Source organism: Meleagris gallopavo, chromosome 6 (assembly GCF_905368555.1).
Source record: "Meleagris gallopavo chromosome 6, MGAL_WU_HG_1.1, whole genome shotgun sequence".
NCBI lineage: Eukaryota > Metazoa > Chordata > Aves > Galliformes > Phasianidae > Meleagris > Meleagris gallopavo.
In genome coordinates this window covers 50,173,954-50,200,234 of record NC_139409.1, presented here as the reverse complement: position 1 = coordinate 50,200,234, position 26,281 = coordinate 50,173,954, and the positions used below count along the sequence as shown (strand labels likewise).

Below are 26,281 nucleotides of genomic sequence, written 5' to 3'. Positions count from 1 at the left end.
AAATGACTTTATTCAGCACTCAGCATTTAAAACACCTTGAAAATGGGAGGCTACAGACAATTGGATAAATACATTGGATAGGTGCCCAGTTTTACTGCTGCTTATGTAAGCTTGCCTGTATGCTCTGGAGAGTACTATTCTGTAACAAGTCATATCAGGATGAGTATTCCTATGTTCTCCTTTGGTCTGGGATGCCAGAAGTAGATGAGCAGTGAAGGTGTTTATGATGGCTGTCTTTTCTGGGGAAATGGAAGACACTTAGTAGGGACCAAATCTGTATGCTACCCCTCTCAGCTTTGTTATCATCTGGAAATCACACGTAATGTACATTACTCACAATAAGTAGTAATGGTTGAGTTATAAATTATTTTGCAATTGTATGTTTTTAGAATTGCCTAGATGATAATTAAAGCAACTTGTTGCGGAGCCAGTATAATTAAGGATGTGCAAAAGCCTTTCATATTAGAGTGCTTTTTTATTGAGTTTCAAGAAATGAGGCACCAGCGATTGTTTGTGTGCTGGTGTTTTATCTCTGCAGATGTATGCACGTCTCTTAGTTGTCCTACATTTAAGATGAGATCTGTGGTCTGGTCCTTACCTCTGTTGGATAGCTGTTCATGTCAGACCAAAAAAGCTGAGAGTTTCACACTTCTGCTACCAGTAATTCACCATTAGGAAAGATGAGGATGTCTGTGAATCTCTAGTCAGATTCCCTCATGTCCTTGTTAAGGTACTGGCTCTAGGAGACAAGTCTTTGTAGAGACTGGCCATTTCTCTCAGGAATGCACATATAAATTCCTCTTTGGAGCCCACAGAAGAGCACATGTTAGTTGTACCTACACATGATCTGGTTTAGCACTATATCCTTCTGCTTGGGTTACTTCATGGGGAATGGTGAAGTCATGTTCTCTTGAGTCAGTACCATTACACAGCAATCTAACTTTATTATTTGCTGGCCTAATTCTGTGTTAATAATTGCTGTCAGCTTGGTAGTAAACTCTTACAACTAGATACTGAAGCTGAATTGTTTGTGCTTTATAGTGCTTGTTGAGGGCTGGAATGCTCTGAGGACTCCTGTGAGATTTGGAGGGACAAGGGCAATACATCTTGTGCTGTGTTTCAGTGTAAAAAAATAATCTGCTTGATTATCTGTGATCCACGGAGACATTTAAGATGAAGATTGTTTCGTGAAGAAATGCTATCCTGGCAGAATAAGTGAGGCTACAGTGGATCAGATCTGCTGTGGGTGGGGCGATGAGGAGGCTGGGAATTAGGCTGGGTAATGGTGGTTATCACTGAATGAAGGTTACACAGATCAGCTGGTAGATCTACACAGCAATTGCCGTGCTTCTTAATTCCTTGCTGTTTCCCTAACTGCTAGGGTCCATTCTTCTTCCCTGAGAAGTCCCTTTTGTTCTTTGTCTGGACCTACTTAGCTGAGTGGAGAACGTTTTATTGTGTTGTGCATTCAGAGCTGTCACTAATCCAGCCTTTTACTGTAAAATTAACTTGAAACAGTGCTTGCATGAAGATAATGACCTGACCTAAAAATCTCAAACCCACATAGTGTGATGTTTTCTTTGGATGCTCATGGTATCCCCGGAATCGTTTATACGTATGAACGTCGGCAGAACTGGAATGTTTCATGTAAAAGGATAGATTTATAGTTAGATGAAACTTCGAGGAGAATTTTTTTTTATTTCATGGCAGATGTAAAAGGAGATTTCTTCTTGTGATTTACAATGTTGAGTGAATTAGAATAAAGCGGCAGGTGACATTCTGGACACATGAGTCTGCACTGGCAGAAATATTAGTTTGGATAGTTTTTGCATATACCCTGGGAGTTATTGCTAAGTCAATATTTACTTCTCAGGGAGTAAATGTCAGAACTGTGTCTGAGAGCTGCTACTACTGCTTCAGTGAAAGAGTTATTTGCTGTGTCACCAAGCATCCTACAGGGCAGGCTCCTGGAGTTTTAGAAGTGTTGTGATAAGGAGATCGTGGTAAGTAGCTGGAAACAAAAAAAAGGTTTTCTCATAGCTTTGTGTAACTTTCTGGATCATGTATTTACGACAGTTTTAGCAGAGCCTCTTTAATGTTTCATAAACAACTTGTTAAGTGCTTCTCTTTCAACATCTTCAACATCATCACTGAATTCTTGGTTAGAAGTTTAATTTTGTTGGAGGAACACAACAGAAGAGAGAATTCAGTTGTAGACTTCAGATCTGTCTTAGTTACCTTTACGTGTAGACTGCACTTAGACTAGTTAGGACTCCTTCACGGCTGAAAAGCAGAGGGCTTGGCTTAAAGGATAACAAAAATCTGCTTGTGGTTAGGATGTGCAAGACAAAAGGTTGCAACGTAGTTTTAGCTGAATGCTGAAGAACACTCAAAAATGCTCTTTTGTATCAGATCACCATTTCCTTCTTTGGGAAACGACTGTGCAGCGTTTATGCAGATAAAATCTCCTTATTGCTCTCTACAGCTACCTCAAGAGAGGTTGTGGTGAGGTGGGAATCAGCCTCTTCTCCCGTGTAACAGGGGGTTGCGTCAGATTCAGATTTTACATTAGGAAAAATGTATTCTCCAAAAGAGTGGTTTAGTGCTGGATCAGGCTGGTCAGGGAACTGGTGGAGTCTCTGTCCCTGGCAGTGTTCCCACTAAACCATGTCCCCCACTACAGCTGTTAGTGATGGGTGGATGGTTGGACTGGATGTTCTTGGAACTCTTTTCCAACCTTGGTGTTTCTGTGGCCTCTGTTAAGGGCAGTCTGTGGGTGCAGATGTTTGCTGCAGCAGTGCATTAGTGCTGCATGCAAGCTGCCGTGCATTTCTACATCACTGCTCCCTTGCTTGCTTCCCACAGAAGGTGGTCATCACCTCACAGGGCTGCGGCAGGAAATAGTGGAACGCCGTCTGGGAAGGAGGCTGTAGTGTGAGGCTGCCCACATCTTGCCCCTCTGCCTGTGACATGAGGTGAGCTCCTTGGAAGGTGGAGACTTCTGTGGAGTTCAGGGCCTTATCCTCCAGTGTGTTGAGGTCAGTGTCTTTCTGATGAGTCTTGGCAAAACTTATAGAAGAATAGGAGCAGTTAACTCACATGAGAGATGCTACCTCATGTTTTGCGTTAGTGACTGCTGAATATAAGTAATTAGATATCATTCATCATTTAAATTACTTACTAGGGTTGCAATTTGTTTTTGCATAATTTAAGTGTTTCTGCTCTCCTGTGGCGTAGTGTCTTTGTTCGGTATCCCTTACCAGTTCCTCATATAAAGGCTAGGGATTAGATCATAGAACCATAGAACAATTAAGGTTGGAAGGGACTTTAAAGCCCTTCCTATTCCAATTTCTTCCTGTGAGCAAGGACACTTCCCACTAGGTCAGGTTGCCCAGGGCCCCATCCAACCCGACCTTCAATACTTCAAGGGTTGGGGAATCCACAGTTTCTTTGGGCAGCCTGTACCTGTGTCTCTCCACTCCGAATAAAGAATTTCTTCCTTACATCTAGTCTACATCTACCCTGCATAGGTTTAAAGCTGTTATCCCTTGTCCTACCACCATAGGCTCTTGGAAAAAGTCCTTCTCCAGCTTTCCTTTAGGACCTTTCTAGGTACTGGCACGTTGTGATGAGGTTTTCCCAGAACCTTCTCTTCTCCAGGCTGAACAGTTCCAGATCCTTCAGCCTGACTTCATAGGACAGGTGTTCCTGTGAACGATGAGCAGATAGGCATTCAATTTCTATGCTTTGGTGTGGATGCTGGCTGCCATACAGACCCCTTGGTACAATTTTTAGCTTTGAAACAACTGATTAGGGAAGTGTTGGATTTTCTCCGTAGTGCTTGGATTCAACCTATTGGGATTTTGCATGGAGTGAGAATTGAGTCTACAGATGAAGCACAACAGAGTGTTGATAATTCAAACAACGTGGCTTGTGCAAACATGTAACATGGTGAAATGTAGTAAAGCCAAGGCTTTTTCATTTGCAGCATAGGGTTGAGTAAAGATCAACCAGTACATACCTCAGTTGTGGCACACCAACCATGCTCTTTTACATAAATGTGAATGTATTTTTTTGACTTTGTAGATCATGTAACAAAAGGATAACAGATGAATCTAATAAATATTCCAGCAAGTGCTTTCATGTGGTGTTTATGGTAAATAAAATTAAAACTTGTAGCATATGTTAGTTTTTCAGGGAAATAGCTCTAAAAAAAAAAAAAAAAGACAACACCTCAAAGACTGGATGTAAGCATTTATATGCACCAAAGAAAATTTTTAACAGACAAAAAAAATAAAAAAAATCTGAATTTGCACTTCAGAAATGGTATTGTCTTCATGCAGTTCATAAATGTGAAGCTGAGGTGAAACTACACAGTTAAACTCTGATGTGACAAAGGCAATGTATAACCTCTTTAAAGTCTATATAAATCAAACCTTTAACCTGCTGCCTTTAAAAGGGAATGCCTAGAGGATGCTTTTGTATAACACTTTTTTTTTTTTGTATTCTATTTAAATGTAGATTTTTAAGGCCTTTAGTATGGCGGTGCATCTTTGGCAATGAAATGTTAATCAGGACTCTTTTGTAGCAACATGGTTGGAAGATTAAATATTTAGTGCTGTTGTATATTGAGCCCATATTCCTCATACACATGCCTGCTCTACTCCCTCCCCCATTCCCTAGCCTCTTTCCCTCTTTTTTTTTTTTTTTTTTTTCCATCAGAATTGTAGGAATTATTTTAGCTAATATTTGGACAGCTGGTCTGCATTTCCATTAATAATAACCTAACTTGATTACATTTCCAGCATGCTGCTAATAGGAAAGTGTAGTATCTTGTACTTTGGTGAATAAATCTAGATTATTTCCAGGATTATTCCCTTTTCCCCCCATTTGTCCTGTGTTTCTAAGTACAAAAAACAATGATTTTAGCTGTTAGTGCTAGGTGAGTTTCTTTGAGTATATTGAGGATTTTGTTTTTGGTTTCTGATGTTAGAACCAATCTATTGCGGTGTTCAAGTTTGGGTATGTGTCCAGAAGAGTGCAGATAAAATTGGATTATTTAAGCATGTAAATCTAAGCGTATGCATTGACTGTCCATAAGATGAGAGCAGAAATAATCAGATGAGTTAGTACATCTTTTTTAAAATTTGTATCTTTGGAATAAAGAAAGATAGAAAAATTAATTTTGTTCTTTTTAATGTTCCATTATAGTGAGCCTAAGTTGTTTTCCCCTGGTGTAATGGGATCAGAGTTTGGTCTAAGAGTAAGAACTGTTTTACATAAATCACATTTTGTCTAAACTGTGATTGTTCATTTTTGTCAGATTTTTTTTTGTTGCTTTTGTGATTATTCACAATTATTTTCTTGATTACTTTGATGAAAGCCATAATGATAATACAATGATTGTAGTTAAAATGAGATTTTCACAGGGCATTACGCTTCACAGTCCATGAGCGATCCCCCTTGACTGTAAGGCTTTACTTCAGCTGTGCCTCTACTGTGTCATCTTCTTCTTCTTCTTTTTGTTTGTTTGTTTGTTTTGTTTTGTTTTAAGAAACAGAGTAACGAAAGAGATCAAGAATTGTTCCATCATGGAATGGCAATGTTGGATTTAGGGTCCACTTCCAGTGGAGTCAGAGCACGGATTTGGAGTGAGAGGGTGAGAGAAGCCAGGAAGACTATTCAGAATTCTTGCACTGGCAGGCATTTAGCATGGGCTTTAGCATGAGTTTATGCTTTGCTTTGTCAAAACTCTTCTTCCACAGAAATCAGTGAGAGCTTTCTTTAGCACAAACAGAACTGGATCAATGCACACAACCTGATGTTCCTTCTTTGTGCTGGAAATAGCCATCACATATTTATTTTTCCCTCTTTTTTAATATACACGCAAAGAAGAAGAGAATCGAGGGGAGTGTCATAATTTTTTTTATACCCTCCCAGGTTTTATCTGTTAGGTTTTTTTAAAATCAAGAACATAATCTTTTCCCAAATGCCCCAAATGGTGTTTGCTGCAGCTGGATGGTACTGTGCAAATGCAAACCAATCAAGAATGTTCAAAATCGAAAGACAGTTTGTATCATTATACATCCCTTGGGGATGATGAGGTATTCCATTTTGGGCAGTGCTGCCATATTCTGCCAATCTCACGGTATCACTATTTTATACAGGCAAATTAAAACCAAAATAATGTCAGGTTTTCCATTTCTGTTTTGAGCAGGAGACTAGTTCACATATTTTTCTGATGTCTTTGCCAGTCTCTCTTCCAATTCTGCAGGAATCACCAGAGTGTGAGAAAAACCATGTCTGTGGCTATTGTATGTTTGGACTACTCATCCCCCAAAAGAATCACTTCTGTAAAGAATGAGCAGGCTGAATAGAATGAGCAACCCATTCCTTTGTGAGTTTCGGATTGTATTTTATCCTGATGAGTTCTGAGATTTTGGAAGGATCCGTGTTCAGCAGTTCTGTGAGAAGAAAGTGTGTCTTGCTCCGTTTCACTGAGAGTTTAACTGGGAAGTATGGATTTAACTTCTGTTTCGTAGTGTTTCTATTACATAGTGCAGCTGCAGCTCCGCTTATCAGTAACAAAGCATTTTGAATTACATTTTCTTAGTTTTGTAATAAGGATTTGGTTTTCAGACCTGAAAGCAAAACAGGCAGTGCTGTTACATGAAGGTACAGTAAGAGTCATCATGTTAGAGTACAGTAAAGCTCAGACTGGATGCTGATAGTGAACTCGTGGCATTGGCAGACTACTTAAAATTGAGCTGGCAACTAAACAAGTTAATAGGATGCCATGGGAAGGCTTTGTTATAAAAATGGTTACTTTTGCTGATGAAACTTTATGACACATAGAATCATAGAATGGCTTAGGTTGGAGGATCATCTAGTTCCAACCCTTGGTTATGGGCAGGGTTGCTACCCACTAGGTCAGGTTGCTCAGGACCCCATTCAACTTGGCCTTGAATTCCTCCAGGGATGGGACATCAGCAGCTTCTCTCTGTAAATTGTTCTAGAGCCTTGCCACCTGTTGTAATAAATAAATTTTTCTCAACATCTAACCTAAATTTCCCCTTTTTTAGTTCAAAGCTGTTCCCCTTGTCCTGTTGCTATTAGTCTGTGTAAGAAGTTGGTCTCCCTCCTGGTTATAAACTTTCTAAATGTACCGCAAGGTATGGTGACTCCATGATCTGCCTGGGCAGCCCATTCCAGATCTTAATCACTCTTCTGGGAATAAATTCTTCCTAACGCACAATCTGAATCTCCCCTGGTACAACGTGAGGCCATTCTGTCTGGTCCTATTGCTAATGATCTGGGAAAAGAGTCCGACCCTCACCTCACCACAAGCTCTCTTCAGGTAGTTATAGAGATAAGGTCTCTCCTGAGCCTCCTCTTCTCCAGACTAAACAATCCCAGCTCCCTCAGCTGCTCCTTATAAGACCTGTGCTCCAGATGCTTCACAGAGGAAGGCAGCGAAGCTGAACCCGCTCCAGGGCCTTGATGTAGTGAGGGGCCCAAAACTGAACACAGTACTTGAGGTGCAGCCTCACCAGAGCTGAGTACAGAGGAACAATTACTTCCCTGGCAACGCTATTTCTAATGCAGGTCAGGATACCACTGACCTTCTTGGCCACTTGAGCACACTGCTGGCTCATGTTCAGCTGAGCATCAGTCAATACCCCCAGGTCCGCTTCCTGTACACAGTCTTCCAGCCACTCTGCCCCAGTCCTGTAGCGTTGCCTGGACCAAAGTGCAGGACCCGGCATTTGGCCTTGCTGAAACTCATCCCATTGGCTTCAGCCCAGCATTCCGGCCTGTGATGACCCTTCACAGGGCCTTCCTACTCTCAGGCGGATCCTCACTTCCAGCCAACTTGGTGTCATCTGCAAACTTCCTGAGGGTGCACTCAGTGCCCTCGTCCAGTTCATCAATAGAGATATTGAGGAGGACAGGCCCTAAAACTGACTCCTGGGGAATACCACTCATGACCAGCTGCCATCTGGATTCAGCTCCATTCATCGCCACTCTCTGGATCTGGCCCTCCAGCCAATTTTTTGCCCAGCAAGGAGAGTACTTGTCCAAGTCACGAGCTGCCAGTTTCTCCAGGAGAATACTGCGGTAAAGTGTGTCAAATGTTTTGCTGAAGTCTAGGTAGACTGCCTCAACAGCCTTTCCCTCATCCATCGGGTGGATTACTTGATTCTAGAAGGAGATCAGGACCTGCCTTTCATGAACCTTGCTGGCTGGGCCTGATCCTCTGAGTGTCCTGCACATGCTGCATGATCTCCTTCAAGATGTTCTGCAGCGTAACCTTCCCTGGCTGACAGGCCTGTAGTTCCATGGATCCTCTTTGTGACCTTTCTTGTAGATGGGAGTCACGCTGGCAAGCCTCCAGTCCTCCGGGACCTCTCCAGTTGACCAGGAATGCTGACAGATGCTGAAAAGCAGCTTGGCAAACGCCTCTGTCAGCTCCCTGAGCACCCTTGGGTGGATCCTGAGGATGTAGCCTGGGATGCTGTTGGCCTTTCAGGCTGCAGAAGCACGCTGCTGGCACATGTTCAGTTTTTTATCCACCAGGGCCTCCAAGTCCTTCTCTGTAAGTCTGCGCTCAGTGAGTTCTCCCTGTCTTAGGCATATCTGACACATGTTGATCATAAGCCAGCCAAGGAGAGGAGGAAACTCCTTTGCCATAATTATGGTTTCTCAGACTCTTGCATTAATTTTGTCTCAACGTTGCGTCACTGAATGATACTTCTTGTTTTATGTTGGTTTTGAAGAAGGTTGGGAAGTTTTCTGTGTTTGGTTCTATGGCACTTTGCATAGCGCATCCTGTGGAGGTGCTTTCTGGGAACTTCCCTAAGATTTGTTGAGCACAAAGTAAGATTCTTACATTTTTTAAAAGCAATCATGATTTGCTCTGGCTGTAATCAACTCCATCCAGCCTTTCAGTCACTGTGCACAGCTTTACAGAGCCTGTAAATGCTGTTCCCTAATTGCTTCTGAGCAATAAAAGAAATCCTATAATAGCCAGATCTTTTTAAAAAATCACTGTTAAATATTAAGCTGTCTTTTATGGTTTACATGAGGAGGCCTAGTTGTGTAGGGAGCAAGAACTCTGGACGAAACCATTTGCAATTTGAGGATGCGTCTTACTCTCTGACTCTGGACTTAATTTTCTGATCATGTTTTTGTATGTTTTGTTTGTATGTTATATATTCAACAGCTTTCAGAGTTCTTAGATATTTCTGTGAAAGAGTACATGCATGAGATTGTCTAAGATACACATTTAAGAGGGTACCTTAGTGTGTATGTGGCCCACTGGTGTGCATGCACTGCTTCGCTGAGGACATCGCTTTTGCTCAGGAGACAGCTATCTGGCTGTCTCACTTTATCAGAAGAATCTTGCCTACTTTTTCTTTCATTATCCATCTTTGCAGCAGAAGGATCAGAGGAGTCAGGGCAGTAAACCAGCTTGGAGCCTTTTCTACTAGCTGTCTATAAGAGGGAAATGCTCTAGATACCCTCTGCCTGGAGGTGCCCAGGGTTGTGTGCTGGCTGTATCCCCATAAAAGGCCAGCTTGAGACCCTGCTGCTCTCCCCCCTCCCAGGCCTTTTACCTCTGTGGTGCACTGTTTCTGTGGTAAAAGGCAGTAGAGTAGGTAGTACAGCTGAAGGTCTTAGCCAGGGTGACAGCATGGATCAGGCAGACTGGATCACAGAGGAGCTGGCGGCATGGGAAGGAGGAGGTGGATCTTGAGGTCTCCTAAGGTGGGTTGATGCCCTTGCTCCCTTTGCCACTTTGGCTCCCAAGCTGAGGTCACTTTGTGGCCATGTGCCTGCTCCCATGTTTCAGAGTGGAGAGAAGACCAACACCAGGCAGCTCAGGAGCAGCGGGCAGCTCCGGCTGCTAACTCTTAAATTTGAGATGTCAGGTTGAAGCTGTGTTCGCCACATAATTTGGTTCTTCTTCTTTGCCCGTGCTTCACAGTCCTTGCTAGGGGCATGGCTCCATCCTGGGCTGTGAGGATGAAACTACAGGAGGCTGAGAAGTGAAATGTTTGATAGAGTAAGGCAGATACAGAAACAAAGGGAGACTTGGGAATTTAGTGTAAGTGAAATGACAACTGGATTGGAAAAAGCTAGAGGGAAGTGTTTTAAAACTCACGGTGGGTAGGAGGTAAAAGAGCTGCAAGAGCTACATAAGTGATAGATGAGGTGCCTAGGAGAAAGAACAAATGGGTGGGGGAAAGAGACAAGCTTACAAAGAAAAGAAATGATCAGCATGTAAGCATTTTCTTGAGAAAGAGGACATCTGTGGCTAATCAGAAATTAAATATAAAAGACAATAGAGTAGCAGAACTGAGGTTACAGAGAAGAAGTAACCAGAAAATCCTAGCTACAAATAGGTATTCAAAAGAGGGATCTTTGTCTAAACAATGAAGTAGTGCATAATGGGGAGACAACTTAATGACAGACTAATTAACATATTATTTAGCATTTTGAACCCAACTTCCAGTCCTACTCTTCCTGCTTCTCAGACTCCCTGAGTTTCATTCTGATTAATGAAGTAATTTAATACTGTGTGTGGAAGAGAGACAGCATTTTTACACCTTATAGAAAGAGTGATGTCATGTTTTGGTTAGAATGGCAAGAGTTATAAAAATAGTCTGTGTGAATGTTTTAAGTTGGAAGACATGATGAGATCACAGCTTGAGTTGAAATGCAAACATTCTGCTGAAGCACCCTCATGCATAAGAAGTGGCCTAGAGAGTTTTTTTTTCTTAAGGAAGCCAAATAAACCTGAAACAAAAATAACTTCTTTCCTGGATCTTTTCGTGAGAATCTTCAGGCAGGCCCCAGCCGATGACTCTCACAACAGGAAACCTCAGTTTGCATGTATTTGGAGAGTCATTAGGGTTCTCATTATCTGAAGTCTACATGTGATGATTGGTGTGCTGTGTAGTGGTAAACATGGAAGTACAGCACCGTGTACAAAAACAGCGTAAGTCTACTGACATAGGCTTTTTGGTGGCAGAGTTTCCAGTGAAGTTGCCCAGCAGAGAATGGCTGGAGATTTAGGTAGAGCAAAAGGATTTAGGTTGGATGTCAGAAAGAATTTCTTTACTGAAAGGGTTGTTAAGCACTGGAATAGGCTCCCCAGGGAGGTGGTTGAGTCACCATGCCTGAATGTGTTTAAAAACTGGATGTGGTGCTCAGAGACATGATTTAGAGGTGGATTCTAACTAGAATTAGGGTAGTATGGTTAGGTTGTGGTTGGACTTGATGATCTTGAAGGTCTTTTCCAACCTGAGCAGTTCTGATTCTATGATGCTGTGCTGCTGGTGGGAAGATAAGGCTACTGAAGTAGGAGGAAAGGGAAAAACAAGAGCAGTTGCTGGATTTACCAGAATTTGGAACCATGACTTATAGGAGAACACAACGTGGACAGGGTACTGAAGATAATGGGCAACCGTTCCTGATCTTTAGTGTAGTTCTTCAGATTTGTTTTTTACACAGCATTTTAGGTCTGGTACTGCTGGTTCTTCTTACTCGCTATTTTCTTTCTCGCTCTGTCAAAACTGGCCCTCTTTATTTCTTTTCTTTCCCTTCCTGATTTTCTCAAGTTACCGTTTTTTCCACCTTTAATCAGGAAAGCAGAAGTATTTTGAAACATTTCTTTTCAAGCTTCCTATTGTTTCCAGCTTTTGTTTACTTTTTTTTTTTCTCTTACTCATACTGATTTTTCCATTCCCTCTAATTTCCCCTTTTCATTTTTTCACAGTATCTGATTTAAAGCTCTGCCTTGCACTTCTGAAGGTACTATAAGCTTTGCCCTCCCAGTGCTCTTTCTTACGGAGTGTCTTGCATAATTTCCTTGCATCTCAACCTGGCTGCTTATCTTACTTTGATGCTTTGCAGTGTAACCTAATTTTGTTTCAGCAGTACCTGTCTGATGCTTTATTCACTGCTTGATACGATGACCAGAAATGACTACTTTCGTCAATAAATAAGAAATCATACTCCTGCTGCTTTCTAGAGCTGAAGAACAGCTCTGTTTTGTTTACAGAAACAGGAATTCATGTCTTCTTCATGTGGATTAGAGATCTATCAAGAACTCACTTTTCATTCTCCTCATGTAAGTAAATTTTCATTTCCAGCGAGAGTTTTGAGCACAAAATTCACAAAGTCGCTCCAGTAACTGCAGGATGGAGAGAATGAAATGGAGGATGCTACAAATACTTTGAAAAAAAGGGGAATGTTAAAGTATGTACGTCAGACTTTCCTCCTTTTTATTCACTGATTCTAAATACTTTATGCAACTAGGAAAATGAGGGCTCCTTTATTATATGTCTTTGTTCAAAAATTGGTTGGGACAAGATAAGGTGATGAATAAATGCCTCAGGGCTCTTATGGAAAGGTATATTTACTTTCTAAAAAAGTCTTCCTGTTTAATGAAAAACAGACACCACGATAGACATAGCATGCCCTCAATATATGCCAGTGTACACAAAACATAGAAAGATCTCTGAATCACTTCATATAAATGGTTGCAGATACAGGCACTGCAGTTCTTTACAGAAGCATGACAGTGATGCTTACAAGCTGTAAGCATTGTGCAGCTTCGAATTAAGGTTAGAAGCGAATGTGAGAGAGATTTTACTGTTGCTGTATTTGTGGTAAACAAACTGTATGTATTGGTAACCTGTAGTATTTACTGATAGAGTGTTTCCAAATAAAACAGTTCCTCTTTTTATTTATATTTACTTCAATTCCATGAGCTAGTATTAAGAACAGTGGATTTCTTAAATGAAGTTTAGCTAAGGCTTGTAGAACTTTGGTTAGTCCTGCAAATACTTGCCAGCAATTCAAAAGAACTGTGGTCGTGACTTTGAAATGACGACAATCTGACATGTTGCAAAGGTGCCACAAAGTTTGGCAAATGTGCAGAGTATATTTAAACGTACAGTGACAGACTGAAAGACTGTTCAGTTGTTGTCATCTTCTTGTCTGATAGTCTGCCTGCTGTCCTGTCCTCATCGCCATTTATTTTGATGTGCTAATTGGTTGCTGTCTTTCAGAGAAAGCTTAGAGGGAGATTTTTAATCTCTTTCTCAAAAGCGTTCCGCCTTTAAGTTAGGAAATTTAACAGTAACATCCCCCATATAACATAGGCATTTCCTCTAAGACCACATTCAGATGTGGAACAGCTTCTCTCTCTGTCTCCACCACCATCCTGGATACTAATGCAGAGTAAGTCGAAGGGAAGCTGCTGTTTTCACGAAGGCTCCAAGGCCAGACCGTGGCTGGTAGAACAGTTCATTTTATTGGCATGCCAGTGCAGTGAGCGAGCACTGTCTGCATGTACAGCAATGACAAGGGTCATATCAAAGGGCTATGTGAAAAGCGAGAATGATTAACGAGTGGAGGAATATGTGCTGCTGAACAGGGCTGTAGCTGCCAAGTGCCTTCTGTAAAGGGCTGGTAGCAGTGATGGGATCTGCATGGTTTATAAACAGGAGTGGCAGAGAACAAACGTGTCATGATTCATCAACTATTACCACCAGATTTCTTTGGTGTGATGACAAATGTACACAAGTCCCATTTTTGTTTTCCTTGGGATAAAGCTCCAAATAAGAGTCATTGATGATATCCATGTTCCCACGTTTCTAGAAGTGATGGAACAACTACAGTAAAAAAGCAGACCTTACTCTGATGTGCAAAACGTGGAGACAGCTTCTCTCAATTGAAATGGGAGTATTTTTGGTGGGATCATGCTGTAGTGTTGGGAGTACTTTTGGAGACATAACTATTCTTTTTGTTTCATATTGCTGAGATTGATCGTAAGTTCAAGGAACGGAGGAGAAACTATTTCCTTTTATTTTTAAACTTCTAGTTCTCTGTAGCCTGGGCTGGAATGTGTGGATGGAGAACATCCCTGGGTTTTCCTTGCAAAAAAGGGAGGAATTATGTTTAATGCTATATGAGTTACTAGTGAGTATTTGATGTGTCTACTTGTTCGTGGCAGTATGTCTTTGGGAGACAGTGAGGCTGAAGACCTGAGTTCTGTGAAACCCCATTGATATCCAGTAACTTTATTATTTCATAGCATTTCATAGACTTACGTAGATAGAGCTGTATTTATAATTCAGATCTCGTGGGTTGCCTATCTGTGCTCATAACATTATAATGCAGATTCTACTGATATCTCTATGCTGAAGTCTGTAAGAGATGTGGGATTGTGCATTGTCCTCTGTGAACCTCCAGAGGTAATGAGGATGTGGTACTCCTCTGTGTGGCAGCTGGAATGTGATCTGTAGTTAAGTGGGCAGGTCCAAAAATATTTTGTTAATTCATAGCAGGAAAAACTGCTGACCAGGTGTGACCTTACTGCTACTTTGCTGAATGGCTGTATGATATCTGCTTCCTTGAAGCTTCTAAAATGCATTAGGAGCAGCCAGAAGATGTGTAATTATTCTCTTCCGGAGAGAAAATTTTTGCAGTTGCTGTTCATGACATTTTCTGTAAGTATTAAGACTGTTAGATTCTAAGTCTACAAAATGATTGCATTCAGAAGAAATTGGATGTACCCTGCTGTAGTTTCCTTTGAAAGGAATGATTTTTGGGGAGGTGAGTACCTTTTTGTTTTTTAATACTCTCAGGCAGCTCTTCGGCCTAAGTCAAGTATACATTCTTTGGCTGTTGCCTAGATGGTGCTTACTGTGTCAAGCATCATATTTGCTGAAAACATCCACTTTTAAAGGATCAGGTCGCATATTTTCTTTTCACCCAGGAAGGTGGGAAAGTTTTCTAAGTTAAAGAGTAACAGCGCAGATGTTAAATGTAGAGGTATAATATTGAACAGATTAAGATCTGTGTTTTGCTTTGTTTCAATGTTTAAGATGTTCTTCCAAATGGAGATCTCACTGGATGATGCTGTTTTACCTTGGCATATGTTAATAGCTGCCCTGAACCCATTTATGCTCCTGTGCAAGGAGAGATTTAATGGTGCATAATCAACTTTTGCCAGATGCTTAACAGTGCAAAGCCTTTAACAATTTGTACAGGAAAGGTATAAAACAAAACATTTGGATTTTGGATGCAACAACTCCATCTGACTCGATAAAAATTGAGACGAGAGCAGTTGACATTAAATGCAGAGTGTTTTGAACTAATATTGACCCAGTATATCAAGCTTGTATGTGTCAGAATCAGACATGCAAGGTCGCCCAGAATAAACACTATAGTCTTCAAGCACTGCCTTTGGACCAAAGTTTCTTGTCGCTTTTAAGTTTGTCAAAATGTGTGTGCCTAGCTTGTTTCATTTTTACTGCCACAACAAAGGATATTTTTTGACTGCACAGGCTCTGGTTCTTCAAAGAACATGGTGAGCATTTTAAGTGGGGTTCTGACCAGCTCCTGGGGTGTGAAGCCAGCTCTGCCATTGACAGTGTCTCCTCTCTGTGTTAGTGTGTATGCTCCAAATTTTGAGCTGTTGGAACTGGATGCTGCTGCTCACGTCCTACAGAGACATTCCCAGGGGGTGGCTGCTATTGTACGACTGGGAAAATGGAGAGGTCTTCGAGAACAGAGTGCTGTTGGTGAGAAGTCCTCAGTGCAGAGATTTTGCTATAGAAAGGATATATTTTTTATCTATGACCATTAAAATGAGCTTTATTACTGTGCAAACTTTCTATATCTCTAACTAGCTTACATGACAGTTATACTAAATCTTATTCTCTAGTTTTCTGGTTTTCAATATTTTTGCTTTTTTTTGTTCACACACTTCAGGAATGCTAGGAGTATTTTTTCCTCTTTTTGCTCAATTTCATTCACAAGAATTTCACTTTTTTACAGTTGCTACTCATACTTCAAGCAAGCAACACTTTAGAGTGTTGTCCTTACGGATAGATATTGTGGCACTAATTTTTCTTTTTTTTTCAAATTTTATCTCTCTGATGCTGAGAAGCATTCATCTTAGCTAAGGAGGGATGGATGTCAGGGGCTGTACAGAAGTCTGTTGAACCATGCCTGCTTTCTCTCCTTTCTTAGAAGCTACAACTTCTAAGAAGAGTTTATAAGCAAAGATGTGGTTTGGATCTTGAGAACTAATCAGGGCCAGAGCTTTGGAATGGCTCAGATCTGCTCTTTGTTTGCAGATGGTAGTGCCTTTATTATGATGGGCTCCTGGAACTGTCTGTTGTCTGGTTTAGGCAGTCCTTGTCTCACTCAGTTTCTTGCACTGAGCCATTCCAGTGTGCTGTCTTATGCTGTCTCGGTTGCCTGCTTGAACTCTTTCTTCTAGCAAGGGGCTGAGGGGCAGCTGGCCAGGTATTTCCAGCTCAAGAAAATCACAAGTGGTTTGGCCAGTAAGGGTCCTTCCAGATGTCTTGCTGCGTAGGCACAGCTCATTTGCTTTTGTTGTGTGCTTGTGGTCATCTATTTTGAATGAAGCGTACTTATTATATGGACGAGAGCTCCGATTTAAAAGGTTGAAAGTAAAAAGTAAATGATGATAATCTGTGTGGTGTACAGTTGTCTGCAAGCCTGGTAGGAATGTGGCCATGTTTAATTTGTATCTCTTCTGTGATGGAAGATGTTTGTTTGTAGCCTGCAAAGAGTCGTATGACATCCAAGAAAACAAGGATGCTGTTGTGATGCTTTTGTGTGCAGTGATGTCTGTGCAGCTCAGCCCTGGGAAGAGGAGAAGTGTGCAAAGGCTGGAACTATGTGCTGTGTGCTCCTATCTTGGATGGATGAGTGGATGAAAAAGGTTGTTGTTAATGAGAGCTTTGGGCACGTCATTTATTATGTGCCTTTTGCAGGGAAAATTGGATGCTTTGGCAAAAGTCATTGTGATTGGTGTAGTAGCAACTCTGGAAATACATGAGTGGGAGGCTTTCAAAGGACAGTACAATATTGATACCAAGCTGTGATAACAAAAGTCTGCATTAAGATGAGATAAATTACCCCTGTCCATACTCGCACATTACAGCCTCTTCATGCCATGTTGTTGTCAAAGCCCAATTAGTATCAAATAACTAGGCTGTCAGAGTTGGGTGGATACGTTAGACCTTTTTGTTCAAAATTACTGGCTTGTAGCTGCCGTTTTGACTGCTCCCAAACTCACTGCTCTGTTTGTATGTAGTTGTCACCATCACCATGGCATGTTTTGCTCTTGCTTGCATATTTCTTGGTGTTTATTTGTAGAACATTTCAATACCCGCCTGGTTATAGATCTGTCTTCTCCAGCACTCTTTTTGTGTTCTCTTTCAGGCTTGTGCTACCAGTAGAGAACAATTCCACATGAACAGCTTGGTAGTCCACCAAGTGGACACCATGGTCTGCTGGGATTTCCTTTTTGCTGTGCACTACTAGACCCCCTATCTTGCTGTTTTCCTGCAGAGGATAGCATTTTTTTCACTTGTCCCCAGATCCTGCTTTCTTTCCATATCTGTTAGCTCTCATTTGCTATTGGGTTTCTGCTAGACACGTTTATCTTTCACACCAGCGTGACTTAATTTCTGAAGTAGTTTTTGCTTGTTTTTGATGCAGATTTCTTCTGTTTTCTCCTTCTGTGTGCGAAACAGACAAATGGCATTACTAATAATCTGGACTTTAGCATATGTGCAGTGAGACTTATTATTGTATTTGAAACCAAGTTGAGGAGGTTAGGAAAGACGTTACATTCTGTAGAGCCAGTTGGGGGAGTGGATGGACAATGTTGTGATATTTCGGAAGCATGAAACGTGAAAACTGTTGATGTTTCATTTATTGACATTGCTTAAAATTGTTGTCAACTTTCCTTTCTGCATTCCTTTATGGCCTTCAGGATGGAAGAGGAAGGGGTGATAGGACAGTGGGAAGGCATGATTTGCTCACATGCTAGCTTTTCATTTTCTACTCAGCAGTGACTTTTTGATAAGGAAAAAAGGCAAAAAAGGAAGGGATGATGAATAAAAGAAAAAGTGGAATAAGGAGAAAGGTGTGAGAGTAAGGAGGTTAGGGGGAAAAAGGTAATGCAGGTATTCTTCTCAAGTTAAATTTGTCGTCTTTGTCAAAGTAGTTTTTGCCAGACACCGAGTTCCTCAAACTCATGTTAGCTGCATAAAAATGAACACATTTTCAGTTTTATGTAAGCCTGTTTTTACCTGGTAGTTAGCTCCTACAAAGCCATTCTGTTCATGCATATGGTTAGAGAAATGATTTCCTATTTAAAATAAACTCATTCAATCTACATTGTACATTAAAAGCAGGAAAAGTTTTGTTGTTGTTAGTTCTCATAGAATCCTTGATGTGTTTACTAACAGGAAGAAATGTAACTCTGTTTTAAAGAAAAAATAGATGCAAGCCATATGTACTGTGCACGGAAGGAAGCATCTAAAAATCTGGTTTGAGTAAAGAGCTGTTCTGTGATCTCTTTGTAGAGCTGAAGAAGAAGTATTTTTTTTTTTAACAATTCCCTTGTCCCAGTTCTGCCCTGTGCCTGATTTTCTCTCCGGATTTGTGAGCCATTAAGAGATGGTAACAATTCTTTAAATGGGCTGCTTCAGAGAATTCTGAAGTTTTCCTCCTGCTTCTCACTTCTACCTGTGTTTCTTTAACATGGTAATAATCCAGACAATGTAAGAAGATAGATAGGATGTGATTTAATTATTCCACAGCTTTAATAACTCATCTAGGAACAGTGACAATTAACTGTATTGTACAGTTCATCAATCTTTACTCATCCAGGATTAGGAAAAAAAGAAGTGTTCTCCGCAAGATAGCGTGCATGTGCTTTTCCTTGTCCAGATAATCACAAGACTGGAGATTCTAGAGGTTTCAGTCAACTACTGTTCCCTGAACATACCTCCCATTATTGGAGGTAGCAGAGACAGAGGGGAACTCTCAAAAGATGTCAAGCTTTTGCTGCAGTGTTAACAGCATCAAACAAAAAATGGGGGGAAACCGAATAGCCCACTGGAAACAGGTAGCCAGTTTCACTATTGTTCTGAATATCCTATCTCTGTCTGTATTCCTGGGCTGGAGACTGGATGAGGGCCCTGGAGGGAGAGACAGGGAATCATCGGAACAAGACACCCTGGCTGGCGTGCGTAACTGAAGATGAAGGAAGAGACATTGAGAGAGAAGTTGGAAACAGCTGAACAAGGAGTCACCTCTCAAGGAACTTAATGGAGAGCTGAGACTGAGTCTAACATGTATTGGCCATAAGGAATGACTGAGATGAGAAGTTTCTGGAAAGGAATGTGTGGGTGTAGCAAGTAACACTGAAGTGAGGAGATAATAGTGGGAAAAGTGCAGCATTTTAAAAGGAAAAAAAGTCTTTAAGAAGACTCCCACTCTTTAGTGGAAGAAACAGAAAGGTTGTTCTCACTAGAGCAATTTTTTTGAGAGACTGGGGTGGGACTCAACATGCAGAATTTGCTGCTATCAGCAAATGCCTGTGAATCCTCAGCTAAATATCCATCATCTGCCCTCTAGCTCCTAGGAGAATAACTTAAAACTATTGCTGAGTACTTTTGTTTGCTCTTTTCAAAGGGATTGATGGGTTGAATTGAAAGCACTCATTTCTTAACTGCTGCTGTATTCAACTTTATTTTATTGCTTGTTTATACTAATTATATGAAGCCGTATATGTGAGGCATCACATTAAAAAAATATTTACAACGCAAAATCAAGAATGTTAGCGTGGAATTCTGGCCATTCCAGTGCATTATGGTGATATTTAATTATGCAATTATGTAATCATACATACTTACGACTTCTTATTGTGAAGGCCTGAAGAAAGAGATCATGTCAATATAGTATTTTGCCCTTTCCCTGCTGTACTTCCTGTAATAACCTGTCATCCAACTTTTGCTGCATTTGCAGCGAAACTGAGGTCTCAGTGATAAAAATCCCTGTTTTTTTTGTTTTTTTTTTTAATAATGACAATTTATAGCTAAGAGTATCTCTGTGCTGCCATAAGGAGATGTTTCATATTGAATTCACCTTTTAGATAATAACATACTTGCTCGGGAGAGAGGTATCTTGTAAATGCCTCAGAAAAGAGGAAATCTTCATTCACAACTGTCTGCTTTTGAAATGCACTAGCCAAGAAAGTGCAGATTTGCAGGAAATGTGATGGTGTTGTTTACAGCACACGTAAAGCTCTTGTTTCTAGGGGCAAATAAATACCACCAATTGGTAGCGCGTTTCTTAGTGTGTGCCTTGCAGCTCACTTCCAGAAAGGTGAGCATTTGTATGTGCTAAGAAATTCATTCATGGGTAACTTCCGAAAATATAATCTGTATAGAATAGATAAATACTCAAAAAACTTGGATTCTCACACTCTTGTACTAAATAACTACAATTTAGGGACTCTAAGTGAAAAGTTTGTGTAGGTAGTGATGATACCATCTCTCTACCTCGCAGAGTTACTGTAAAATACACTTTGTTAGTATTCATGAATTGAGTGCTAGAGAAAGCCCAAGAGGAAGTGAATAATTCTGAGAGTTGGATTGCAATGTTGTGCCATAAATGAAGCAATAGGGCCACACACTGAACTTTAAGAGAACCAAGCAGTGACAAGGTGCTCATTAAGCACATGTACACCCAGTGTACTGAATGTAACTTTTTTGTGCATCTTAATATAGATGTGGTGGTCCACAATCCACTTTATTATGGCCATGTCTTGATGCCACATTCAAGTTAAGCTCTATTCTATTAAGAACTGTTTGAGTTCTAATAGGTGTGCATGTTTATGTGTGCAGTGCTCGGTGAAAGCTCCATCAGAGTTCTGCTTGACATGCATTTGAAGCAAAAATGAATACCTACTTTCAAGTCATTACAGGTAAATCATTCCAATTTGAGAGAAGGGTGAAAAAATTAAGGGTTTACTTCTGGAAATGCAGATAGTTGCTGTCATGTGATGGACCTTCCTGAATAGCCTTCCTCATGTGAGTGGTTCTGGGACTGAGGCAGAGGTGCTAGCTGATGTTCAGTATCCCTCACAGTGCTGGTATCCCACTGATTGGCCATATTGTGACATTCTGTGTGCACTGCGTAGTGATTTAGAAACCTGCTCCCATTCCATTAAAATCTTAATTACTGACCTCAGTAATGAGACAACTTGCTGGGCATGGGCATTTTATTGGTTAAAGGTGTGATTTGTTCCCAGCTTCCTTTGGGCCCACTCTTGCTGTTGTTTCCTGCTTGTAACTTCCATTGAAATGAATAGTGGTTTTGTCTTCTGGAGGAGTTTAGGGTAAGGCACTTTTGCTTGTAAACCCAATTTCCGATAAAGAAATTTAACATTTCTTCTAGAATACTTTCTTGCATGATAAAGATATACTACTCTGCAGCCGTTGTGCTGGAGGGGCTGATAACAGAGCATTTCCACCACCTGTCTGCATTTTTTTTCTTCTAGTTACCCACTACAGAAGCTGCTGCCTCACTGGCATTTCCTCAGGAGGTTACAGTAATTGGTGTGGGAGGAGAACAGTCCTTGTGAGTGCAGCTGTATTGCTCAGTGTTTCACTCCTGCATCGTAGTTTATGTCCTGGGGTTTTCCCTATTAATGCAGAATGTTTACATAGTACCAAAGCTGCTAAGAATCCAGACCCAGATGTTTCTCTGGGCTTTGTTCTGTTTTTCCTGTTTACCCTGAAGTTTATACCTCTTGGTTGTGGAGTGTAAGGTACCCTGGCTGAAGCCCTAATATGTTGTCACTGCTGAAGTTGTTTGACCATTTTATGTGGTAACACTTTCTGATAGTTTTGCCTAGATATTGTAGACAGGAGTATATTTAAGCATGAAGGAAACACGTAAGTTACTGCATAGAAAAAAGAAAAAAACAAGTTATTGTCCAAACAACCATCTGCATTTTCCTCCTTGGCTGCTGGAGTTATATTAGCTGGAGCACGTTAGCTAGGCTGTTGTAAGGTAATGCCTTTAAATTCAGGGCCAGACAGATCTGAATTGGAGCTGTGAAGATGATGCTGGAACTGTCTTGGAGAGCAAGGGGGAGTGTGTGAATATTGACAGAAACCCAAGACAAGCTCCTTGTCTGAAGTCTTGGAGTACTGTGTCCAGGCCTGTATATTCTTTCTTTTTTCCACTTAATTTGAGGCTTCAGTAAGCTCTGTCTCAGAGACTGTTTTTCAAAACTTGATTTTCTACAACTTGCCAGTGTAATTGCAAGTTTCATCTTCTTTTAATTCAGAATCATAAACTGTCTCATGGTGACTTAAAAGTAGGCCCTGTCGGCTCATAAGCTTCACTAAACTTAGGAAGTCCTCTCAGTGATCAAGGTTGAAAGTGGAAGAAACAGCATGAAAGGTTCGTGGGGTTTCTCACACACACACACAGGACTCTTTTTTTTCCTAATGTACTTGTGCTGGTGAACCACAGAATGTGTCATTGGTGGATTTGTGATGGGACAATGCTGAATAAAGATTGAAAAATATCTGAGATGGTAGATGTTAATTTTTTTTTTGTAAATCTGTTAGCAGTTTACAGTCTGGTTTGGTCGTGTTCCCTGACTAATGGGACAGGGGGATCCATGAACCCATGCACTGGGAAAGGAGAAAAGGGAAAATGGGCCTAAAAGAAATGCGGTGGGCGGCAGCGATCTGAGGAGGAAAGTGAATTTACTAAGATATTGGAATGCAAGATAACACAATGTAATACAATATAATTGGAATTGAGGGTAATAAATCAAATAAAATGAGAGAGAGGATGCCCAAAACCAAAGGCCTTACTCTAATGCTGAAGGTGAGATGGCTGGGGAGCACACATGCAAAGATGAGCAGAAAGGGAAAAAGGGGCGTCTCATGTCCTGCAAACGGTCTTATCTTTCCCTCTGAATGGAAAAGGAAAAAAAACAGTGAACAGTCCCCTGGGATATGTTCTTCTTCTCTTCTGAGAACAAGGTATACCCGGCACTATCAACAATCCACCAAACCCTTTAACTCCCAGAGCACTACATGATGTTATGATGTGGGATACTGATGATAAAAATCATAAAACCATGACAAAGTCAAAGTGATGTGTTAAAAAACAATCGTTTGTCCCAGTGAGAGGAAATTACTATGAATGAAGACTTAAAAATTTTGTAATGTATTAGATAGAAAGAAACAAATGAAAAGCTTTATGTCCTCGGAGAGGTGAATTGCATTCCTGCTGCTTGCTTGATTCTACAGTTGGTTGTAAAAATATACAGTGATACTGAGCTTTGAAAAGCCCGTGAGCAAATGCAGGCCTCAGTTCAGCAGTTTCTAAAATTACATAGACACTACTGATTTGTGCCTGTTAGGTTGTTGGTTTCAGGCTTTGGTTAATATCAAAAGTCGTGCATGTACTTTGATGTTAACACTCTTTAATATCGAAGTTTACATCTTTGTTTCCATGATTTTTGAAGATAAGACAGGAAAGAGTGAAGTATGCAGTTCATTGCAGCTGGCAGAGGTAACCTTATTGCTCTCAAAAAGGTTTTTTAATTTTCAGTTGCAACAAGCAAACCTGATATGTATTCTGTTGTGAGAAGGCTGTAGTCTATCAATCTTGCCATGAAAAATAGCATTTTCTAATCGGAGTTTCTTCTTTGCAGCTAACTTGTTTTGATGATACAACTGGTACATTTAACAAGACTAATTGCATTTTATAGGATATTCTCTAAGCTTTTCTGCCTTAAAACAAATGGCAGTGACACAGCTGATATATCATGACTATATTCAGGTAATGTAAAGTGGTTAGGTTATAGGTTATCTTTACAGATACCTGCTTTATGGTTTCAAAAGATGCAGGGTGGAATTATTGATGGTGGTGGCAAGATGGGCCTTCTGTCTTGCACTGGAGAAGAAAAAGCATTTCTTCAAGTATTTAGCATGTCTGGAGGACACTGGTAGATTGAGTCCATTGCTATTACTCATTTTTTTCAGGAAGCTTAAGCCGTCATTAAGAACTCAAGGTAGTTTAGATGCGAAGGGACAGAAACAGTGTGTCTCAGGTGAGATTTCTCTGATAACGATGCAGGGGAGTTGGATAGCATAAATATTATGAAATCAAAGCAAGAAAACTTGAAAGACTGATTTTTTTAATTTTTCTTCTGATTTTGTATTTTTTTCCTAGTTATAGAAAAAAATAGTTATTTTTTCACAGTTATTTTCCTTCTCTGTAGATGAGCAGTTCTGTACTTGTGGGCAAATTGCACTAGTAGCAGACCACCACTTTACATCACAGAAGTGGGAGGCACACTATGTTTTGCAGAATTGGAGCATTATAGGGTGATTTGTAGAGCAGCTTTGGGCTGACTCTTCAGCATATTCCACCTTCAGCTCTTACTGGATTTTTTTGTAGATAAATCAAACAGACCTTCAGTGTTTCCATGTTGTGATTATTTGCTATGTAGAAGTAATTTTTTCTCTTGGAAAATCTTGGTCATCAGTATTGTATCAGTTTGGTGAGTGAAGAAGACAAAATTATGAGAAGTTAAGTGGCTTATGGAAGATCAGGGGAAGGTTTGAAGAACAGGCAGATCTTCAAATCCAGAGTTGAATGTGAATTCTCCCACAAAAGTTTCACTTGTGCAAGAACTTCAAGGTCTGGTCCCTCATAGTTGTTGGTGTTGGATCAGCCATGAGGCAAAACATCTGTGGCACATTCAGAAATAAAGTAATAGTTAAAATCCTTAATCCTACTTTTTTTTTTTCTTTCTTTTTTTATAGGTTCTTTTCAATAAAATTAGGTAACTCTCTTTTGTTCTTGGAATACTTTAATGATCAGAATGATTCTGTACTCATAGAAGTGATAATACTCCAGGGCAGGGAACAATGAGGTTTTTTTTGCTTATCTTTAAATACTCTAAGCCAATAAAGTTTTCAAGTTTTCCTTTTTTCTCCAGCCTGTCTGCCTTAAAATTGTGCTTATTTAACTTCTGGGAGAGGATGGAACAGTGTTTTTGTAGGAGTTAATGTTGCCTGAAAATCTAGGTGGCCAACCATAATAACGAAGTACTGATATCCCCTTCTGCCAGACTGAGTATGGATGAAGCTACCAAAACACAATTAACAGGTGAAGAATTACTTTTAACCTGCCATAGCTGGTATAGTAGGAAAAGAGAGTGACACTTCTTTCAAATTGTTCTGAAACTTTTTCTGAATGTACGAGAACTAATCTATTTTAGCTCTCTTTCTGATTTCAGGTGTCCATTGCATACATGGAAATACATAATATTGTTGAAGGTAGAGATAAGTATTTAAATAGCTGAATGTAATTACATTGTTGAAAGCTTGCAGAAATATTCCAAGGCCTTCTAAAATCTGTTATAGGACATAAAGGATAAAAAGACAGAGGAACTAGTTAAAAAAGTGAAATCGCAGAAGTGGTTTTGCTCATCCCTAGAACTCATCAGGAAACATTAACAATCAACTCATTTTCTACCCATGAAATGATCTCTATCACGTTTTGCCCACTCACTATGCACCAGTGCTCAGGAGCCAGTCTGGCATTCTTTTGCAGCTGGTGCTAGTTTTTTGGTGTCTGGAATTTGAAGACCTTAACTCCAAGAGGTAGCATGGCAGGATGTAACTCTGCCAGAACTTGTACGTCCTCTGCAGTGGGGAAAACTGAAAGAATGGTATGAAGAGAAAAAGCTTGGCCTTTGGAAAGATTCAGCACTTCCCAAGTTTTAAGGATGGGTTTTTGTTTGGAAAGGAGGGAGGTACATCCATGGTACTCTGAACTTTCGTAAGTAATGCATCTTTCTGATAGATAAAGAGATGGTTTCAGGTCTTGGCTTTCTCAGAATAGCTCTTAAGGGAGGCTTGTAAGGCTCTAATAACTGGCTAATGGAAGAAACTTCATAATGCTTTCAAATCAGGATTCTTTGGAGTGTCTTGCAAGAGGCTGAGGAGCTTTTCCCTGATGAGAACAGTAAGAAACTGTTGATAAAAGGAGTGTAGGACAATTTCTGTGATACAGTAGCTCTGCAGTTTTTAATTAAAGGACTAATGTCTAGAAGAACAATCTGAGCATCACATCATAGTATCATAGAATCAAATCCTTTGGTTTAATAGGACCCGACACTTTCTGAGGAGGTTTTTTTTTCTTCACTTTAAAACATCCTTAGCTGTAATTTTTGCATTTCTTGTGCAGCATTCTTCCCCTCCTGAGTTATTTAAACTTGTGATGAGGGATGTGAAAAGCTCATTTCTGTGTCCAGGTGTCCAGTGTGCCTGTCTGTATGCTTGTGTGCTAACATCCATGTATCATCTGGAATCTCATCTGAAATTAGCTAGAT

At 40.4% G+C, this 26,281-nt stretch overlaps 1 protein-coding gene across 7 annotated transcripts in view; it reads left to right on the top strand.

The window, feature by feature from the left end:
- GLI3 (GLI family zinc finger 3) overlaps positions 1-26,281 on the top strand; it is a 208,288-nt gene that overhangs the window by 28,659 nt on the left and 153,348 nt on the right. The window contains exon 1 of one of the 7 annotated variants that reach the window (XM_085226713.1): positions 2,913-3,038. The exons of the other annotated variants lie outside the window; for them this stretch is intronic. The gene's annotated coding sequence lies outside the window, so the exon portion shown is untranslated. Of the gene's footprint in view, positions 1-2,912; positions 3,039-26,281 lie in introns of those variants that run through there. 7 annotated transcript variants of the gene reach the window in all.